Below are 7,827 nucleotides of genomic sequence, written 5' to 3'. Positions count from 1 at the left end.
ATATAAATTAAATCATACAGTAGGTGACCTTCTGTTTCTGGCCTTTTTTTTTTTTGCTTAGCATAACATTTTCAAGGTTTATGCATGTTATAGCATATATCAGTACTTTATTCCTTTTCCATTCCTTTTAGGATTAAATAATATCCCATTGTATGGATATAAAACATATTTTTTCATCCAATATGTATGTTTGGATTGTTTCCACTTCTTGGCTCTTATGAATAATGTTGCTATGGACATTTGTAAACAAGTTTTTGTATGGACATGTTTTTAATTCCTTGGGAATATACCAGAACTGCTAGATAATATGGTAGCCCAACGTTGAACCCTTTGAAGAGTTGCAAACTGTTTTCCAAGGCACTGTACCATTTTACATTACCACCGGCAATATATCAGGGTGCCAGTCTCTCCATATCCTCAGTAACATTTGTCATTTTAATTATAGCCAGCCTAGGAGGTGTGAAGTAGCATCCCATTGTGTTTTTGATTTGGATTTCCCTGATGGCCAATAAGGTCGAGCATCTTTGTATATGCTTATTGGCCATTTATGTATCTTCTTTGGAGAAATGTCTATTCAAATCCTTTGCCCATTTTTTGATTGGGTTATTGATCTTTTACTTTTGATGATGATATATAATGGAATATATATTTTTAGATGTTATTGATCTTTTACTGTTATTGAACTTTTACTGTTGAGTAGTAAGATATACATATAAAATGATGATATATATAATAGAATATATATTTTTTGGATATGTGTTCATTATCAGACATATTGTTTGCAAATATTTTCTCTTATTCTATGGATTTTTCAATTTCTTGGTGTGTCATCTGAAGGACAAAAGTTTTAAATTTTGATTAAGTATAATTTGTCTGCTTTTTATTTGTTCCTTGGACTTTTGATGTCATATCTAAGAAACTATTATCTAATCTAGGAGCATGAAGATATACACCTAAGTTTTCTTCTAAGACTTTTATAGTTTTCACATTTACATTTAGATCTTTAATTGAATTAGGTTTTGTATATTGGGGAAGATAGAGATCCAACTTCTTTCTTTTGCATGTAAATATTCAGTTGTTCCAGCACCATATGTTTAAAAGACTAGTCTTTCTTTGTGGAAAATTGAGCATAAGATGTGAAGATTTTATTTCTGAACTCTCAATTCTATTTTATTTACTTATATTTCTAATGTTATGTCTCTACCACAAATCTTACTGTAGCTTTGAAGTGAGTTTTAGAATCAAGAGGTGCAAATGCTACAACTTTGTTCCTTTTCCTAGATCATTTTTAGCTATTCTGGTCCTTTGTAGTTTCTTTTTTTTTTTTTTAATGTTTATTTTTTGAGAGGGAGGGACAGAGACAGAGCATGAGCAGGGGAGGGGCAGAGAGAGAGGGAGGCACAGAATCCAAAGCAGGCTCCAGGCTCCAAGCTGTCAGCACAGAGCCCGACGTGGGGCTCAAACCCCCAGACCATGAGATCATGACCTGAGCTGGACTCAGACGCTTAACCAACTGAGCCACTCAGGTGCCCCTGTAGTTTCATATTAATTTTAGGATCAGCTTGGCAATTTTTGAAATAATCAAGCTGGGATTTTTTTTTTTTAATTTTTTTTCAACGTTTATTTATTTATTTTTTTTTTTTTTTGGGACAGAGAGAGACAGAGCATGAACGGGGGAGGGGCAGAGAGAGAGGGCGACACAGAATCGGAAACAGGCTCCAGGCTCTTAGCCATCAGCCCAGAGCCTGACGCGGGGCTCGAACTCACGGACCGCGAGATCGTGACCTGGCTGAAGTCGGACGCTTAACCGACTGCGCCACCCAGGCGCCCCCAAGCTGGGATTTTTATAGGGATTGTGTTAAATGTGTTCAAAATTTGGGGGAGTATTGATATCTAAACAATATTAAGTCTTCTAATCCATGAGCATTGAATGTTTTCCCACATATTTAGGTCCTCTTAAATTTCTGTCAATGACATTTTGTACTTTTTTCTATGTACAAGTTTTGTACTTTTTTATTCCCAGGTGGTTTTTTTTTTCTCATTAAACTTTTGTTTTAATGGGTTTCAAAATTTTGTGACAGATTTTTGGTCAAGTTGTTTCCATTAAAAAGTATTGATTTTAAAAACTAATAACTTAAAACTGCCACACACACACACACACACACACACACACACACACACACACAAATGATCCACAAAATATTCTCCTTTCCTTCTGAAGGTTTTACAACGCACTGTTATAATTACCCAGTCTTTTACTATTAAACTTAAATGGCCAATTGACACAAGCCATTCTGAGACCATTCTTTCACCACTGATAAAGACTGGAATGGCAGGTTCGGGGGATAATATTCATTTAGCCTTCTGAACTTTCTGGGAAGACTTGGTGACCTTGCCAGCTCCAGCTGCCTTCTTGTCCACTGCTTTGGTGACAGCCTTAGCAACCATCTGTCTCATGTCACAAACAGCAAAACGACCCGGAGGAGGATACTCAAAGAAGCTCTCAACACACATAGGCTTGCCAGGAACCATATCAATGATGGCAGCATCACCAGATTTCAAGAACTTAGGACCATCTTCCAGCTTTTTTTCCAGAACGATAATCAATCTTCTCCTTCAGCTTAGCAAACTTACAAGCAATGTGACCTGTGTGACAATCCAGCACAGGTGCATATCTAGCACTGATTTGGCCTGGATGGTTCAGGATAATCACCTGAGTTGTGAAGCCAGCTGCTTCCATTGATGGGTCATTTTTGCTGTCAGCAGCCACATTGCCATGACAGACATCTTTGACAGATACATTCTTTTTCTTTTTTTTAAAAGTTGACTTATTTATTTTGAGAGAGACACAGACAGCACGAGTCGGGGAGGGTCAGAGAGAGAAGTAAAGAGAGAATCCCAAGCAGGCTCTGTGCTGACAGCACAGAGCCTGATGTGGGGCTCGAACCCATGAAACTGCAAGATCATGACCTAAGCTGAAACCAAGAGTCAGATGCTTAACCAACTGAACCACCCAGGTGCCCTGACAGATACATTCTAGACATCGAAGCCCACGTTGTCCACAGGTAGAGCCTCACTCAAAGCTTTGTGGTGCATTTCAACAGACTTTACTTCAGTTGTAACATTGACTAAAGCAAAGGTGACCACCATGCCAGGCTTAACAATGCCAGTCTCCGCTTGGCCCACAGGGACAGTACCAATACAACCAATTTTGTAGGTATCCTAAAGGGGTAGATGCAAGGGCTTGTTAGTTGGACGAGTTGGTAGCAGAATGCAATCCTGAACTTCAAACAGTGTGGTTCCACTGGCATTGCCATTTTATGGGTGACTTTCCATCCCTTGAACCAAAGCACGTTAGCACTTGGTTACAGCATGTTGTCACCATTCCAGCCAGAAATTGGCACAAATGCTACTGTGTCGGAGTTGTAGCCAATTTTCTTAATATAGGTGCTGACTTAACGATTTCCTCATATCTCTCCTGGCCATAGGGTGGCTCAGTGGAATCCACTTTGTTACCACCAACAAGTTGTAAGCCAGAAGGTAATACTCACAGGCTGCCCATTCTTGGAGATACCTGCTTCAAATTTACCAACACCAGCAGGAACAATCAGGACAGCACAGTCAGCTTGAGATGTGTCTGTAATCATGTTTTTTTAAATGTTTTTTTAAATTTATATTTGAGAGAGAGACAGAGACAGAGACAGAGCATGAGCGGGGGAGGAGCACAGAGGGAGGAAGACAGAATCGGAAGCAGGCTCCAGGCTCTGAGCTGTCAGCACAGAGCCCTACGTGGGGCTCGAACTCGTGAACCGCAAGATCATGACCTAAGCTGAAGTCAGATGCTTAACCAACTGAGCCACTCAGGTGCCCCTGTAATCATGTTTTTCATAAAGCTTCTGTGTCCTGGGGCATCAATGATGGTCACATAATACTTGCTGGTCTTGAATTTCAACAGGGAGATATCAATGGTGATACCACATTCACTTTCAGCTTTCATTTTATCCAACACCCAGACATACTTGAAGGAGCCCTTTCCCATCTCAGCAGCCTCCTTCTTAAAATTTTTCAGTAGATCTTTTGTCGATCCCACCACATTTGTAGATCAGATGACCAGTAGTGGTAGACTTGCCCGAATCCACATGTCCAATGATGATGATGGTGATATGAATCTTTTCCTTTCCCATTTTAGTTTAGGTTTAGCAGTGGTTTTCATGACACTTTTGTTTTGGCTGCAAACCTATTGCCTATTCTTAAGTGTTTTTGATACTATTTTAAATAAAATTGTTTTCTTAATTTCATTTTCAGATTATTCATGCAAATGTGTGAAAATACAACTGATTGTTGTATATTGGTTTTGTTGCACAACCTTATCAAAATGGTTTATCAGTTCTACTTCTAGTATTTTTTATGGATTTGTTAGGATTGTCTATGTACAAGATTATGTCATTTGAAAGTAGATATAGTTTTACTTCTTTCTTAATCTGGCTGCATTTTATCTCTTTTACTTGCCTAATTGCCCTAGACAGAATCTCTACTACAAGGCTTAACAGAAGTGGTGAGAGAAAACATCCTTGGTTTATTCCTAATCTAAAAAAGAAAGGATTTTTTTGGTGCTGTATTAGCTTCCCGTTGCCACTATAATAAGTTACTGCAAAGTTAGTGACTGAAAGTAACACAAAGTTATTTTCAACATTCCCTGAGGTCAGAAATATGAAATCAGTTGCACTTAGTTAAAATTAAGATGTCAGCAGGTCTTTGTTCCTTCTGGAACAAAGGGAAGAATCTGTTTCTTTGCATTTTCTTGCTTCTAGAGGCTGTATGGGACCCTGGGCTCATGGGACCCTTCCTCCATCTCCAAATCCAGCAGTATAGCATCATCTATAATCTCTCACCTTCTCTCTTTGACTCTGATCCCCTGCCTCCTTCTTATAAGGAAACTTGTGATTACATTGGGCCCACCCGAATAATCCAGCATAATTTCCGCATCTCAACATCTTAATCACATTTTGTGGAGTCTATTTTACCGTGTAACATGCTCATACTTTCAAGGGATTAGGACAGGGGCCATTATCTAGTCTACCAAAGATGCTCTTTTTCAGTTTGTGTAAGTTCCCTTCTATTCCTACTTTGTTGTGTTTTTTTTTTTCCATGAAAAGATTTGGATTTTGTTGAAGGTTTTTTCATACATCTACTGAGATGATCATGTGGTTTTTGCACTTTATTCTATTAATAGGGTGATTGATTTTTACATGTTGAACCAATCTAGTATTTCTACAATAAATTCCACTTTTTCATGACATATGATCCCCTTTATCTGTTTCCAGGTTCTATTCAGTAGTATTTTGCTGGAGATTTTTGTGTTTATATTCATAAGAGATATTGGTCTGTAGTTTTAATTTCTAATGTCTTTCTCTGGTTTTGGCATCAGGGTAATTCTGGTCTTAGAGAATGAGTCAGAAATTGTTCCCTCCTCTTCTATTTTTTGGAAGAGTTTGTAAAGGACTATTAATTCTTCTGTAAATATTTGGTAGAATTAACCAGTGAAGCCATCTGGGCCTAAGCTTCTTTTTATGGGCTTTTCTTGGATTACTAATTCTTCTTTTCACTTTTAAAGTTATATTCAAATGTTTTATTTCTTCTTGAGTCAATTGTTGATAGTTTATGTTGTTCTAATTTTGCAAGCACCTTAAAACTATTTCAGATAGTGCTGCTATAAACATTGAGGTGCATATGTCCCTTTGAAACAACACACCTGTATCCCTTGGATAAATACCTAGTAGTGCAATTTCTGGGTCATAGGGTAGTTCTAGTTTTAATTTTTTGAGGAACCTCCATACTGTTTTCCAGAGTGGCTGAACCAGCTTGCATTCCCACCAACAATGCAAAAGAGATCCTCTTTCTTCGTATGCTTGCCAACATCTGTTGTTTATAACAGTACTATCAACAATAGCCAAAGTATGGAAAAAGCCCACATGTCCATTGATGGATGAATGGATAAAGAAGATGTGGTATATATATACACAATGGAGTATTACTTGGCAATCAAAAAGAATGAAGTCTTGCCATTTGCAGCTACATGGATGGAAGTGGAGAGTATTATGCTAAGCAAAATTAGTCAGTCAGAGAAAGACAAATAACATATGACTTCACTCATATGAGGACTTTAAGAGACAAAACAGATGAACATAAGGGAAGAGAAACAATAATATAAAAACAGGGAGAGGGACAAAACATAAGAGACTCTTAAATGTGGAGAACAAACAGAAGGTTACTGGAGGGGTTGTGGGAGGGGGAATGGTCTAAATGGGTAAGGGGCATTAAGGAATCTACTCTTGAAATCATTGTTGAACTATATGCTAATTTGGATATAAATTAAAAAATAAAATTTAAAAAAGAAATTAAAATTGTTAGGGTACTTCATTTAATTTTTTATATCTCCATTTCAAATGTGAAATTATGTATGATTCATTATGTATAATGACATGTATAATTTCCTTAATTTCTATTTGATATGTGCTTTCTCCATAATAATTGATGCTCTTATCTGTTGATTTGTAAATTTCCAATTTATTTACTTTTCTGTTTAATTTATTTTCAAATTCAGGAAGAATATTCATATCTTTTCACATTCATAAAGTGTACTTTCAAAGTTGTTTTTTTTCATGGCCATTCAAAAGAAATAGAAACAAGTGTATGGGAACACACATATTTCCTTTTACCTCTCAGGCTCTAATATGGCTCAGCACAGCGCTACAGGTTCCGTCTTTATTAAAAATTTCAATATTTTGTTCATCATCGACTTTTGCATTAATTTTAATTAAAAAAAATATTGCATTTCTGTCTTCATGCCTACTAGAATGACTGTAACCAAAATGAAAATGAGCATTGGCAAAAATGTGAAGAAATCGAAACCCTCATATATATTTTTTCTGGTGGGAATGTAAAATGAGGGATAGTTTGGCAGTTCCTCAAAAAGTTAAACCTAGAGTTAACATATGACCCAACAGTTCTCCTACGTATGCCCACACGTGTCCACACAAAACATGTCCACACAACAACTTGTTCATAACAGCATTATTCATAATAGTCGAAAAGGGTGGGGGGGGAGCTCTTGGGGAGTTCAGTTAAGTATCCAACTCTTGGTTTCAGCTCAGGTCATGATCTCACAGCTTTGTGGGTTCAAGCTCCACATTGGGTTCTGTGCTGACAGCACAGAGCCTGCTTGGGATTCTGTCTCTCTTCCTGTCTCTCTGACCCTGCCCCACTCACACTGTCTCTGTCCCTCTCAAAATAAATAAATAAACTTAAAAAAAAGTGGAGATAAGTCAAATGTCCATCAACTAATGAATGGATAAACACAATGTACACCTACACAATAGATGAATTTTGAAAGCATACTTTAATTTGTTAAAGAAGCTAATCACAAAACACCACATATTTTATAATTTCACTTACATGAAATGTCTAGAATAGACCAACCTATAGAGACACAAAATATTTGTGGTTACTTAGGACTGGGAGGAGAGAGGTTAGGGCTTAAGGGGAATGGGAACCGACTCAGTGGGTACAAGGTTTCCTTTTGGGGCAATGAAAATGTACTAAAAGTAAATTATGGTGATGGCTGCATGGCTCTGTAAATATAATAAACACTATTGTATTGTGCACTTTATTTTTTAATGAATTTATTTATTTATTTATTTATTTATTTATTTATTTATTTATTTTAAGTAAACTCTACACCCAACATGGAGCTTGGACTTATAACCCTGCCTGAGATCAGGAGTCACATGCTCTACCAACTGAGCCAGCCAGGCACCTCTGTATTGT

General features: G+C 37.2%; 1 pseudogene; it reads right to left on the bottom strand.

Annotated features, from left to right (window-relative positions):
• Window positions 1-2,027: 2,027 nt before the first annotated feature.
• Window positions 2,028-4,232, bottom strand: LOC106984060 (elongation factor 1-alpha 1-like; annotated as a pseudogene).
• Between the last annotated feature and the right edge of the window lie 3,595 nt (window positions 4,233-7,827).

This window comes from Acinonyx jubatus, chromosome X (genome assembly GCF_027475565.1).
Source record: "Acinonyx jubatus isolate Ajub_Pintada_27869175 chromosome X, VMU_Ajub_asm_v1.0, whole genome shotgun sequence".
Lineage (NCBI taxonomy): Eukaryota > Metazoa > Chordata > Mammalia > Carnivora > Felidae > Acinonyx > Acinonyx jubatus.
This window is presented reverse-complemented; position numbering and strand designations above follow the sequence as displayed.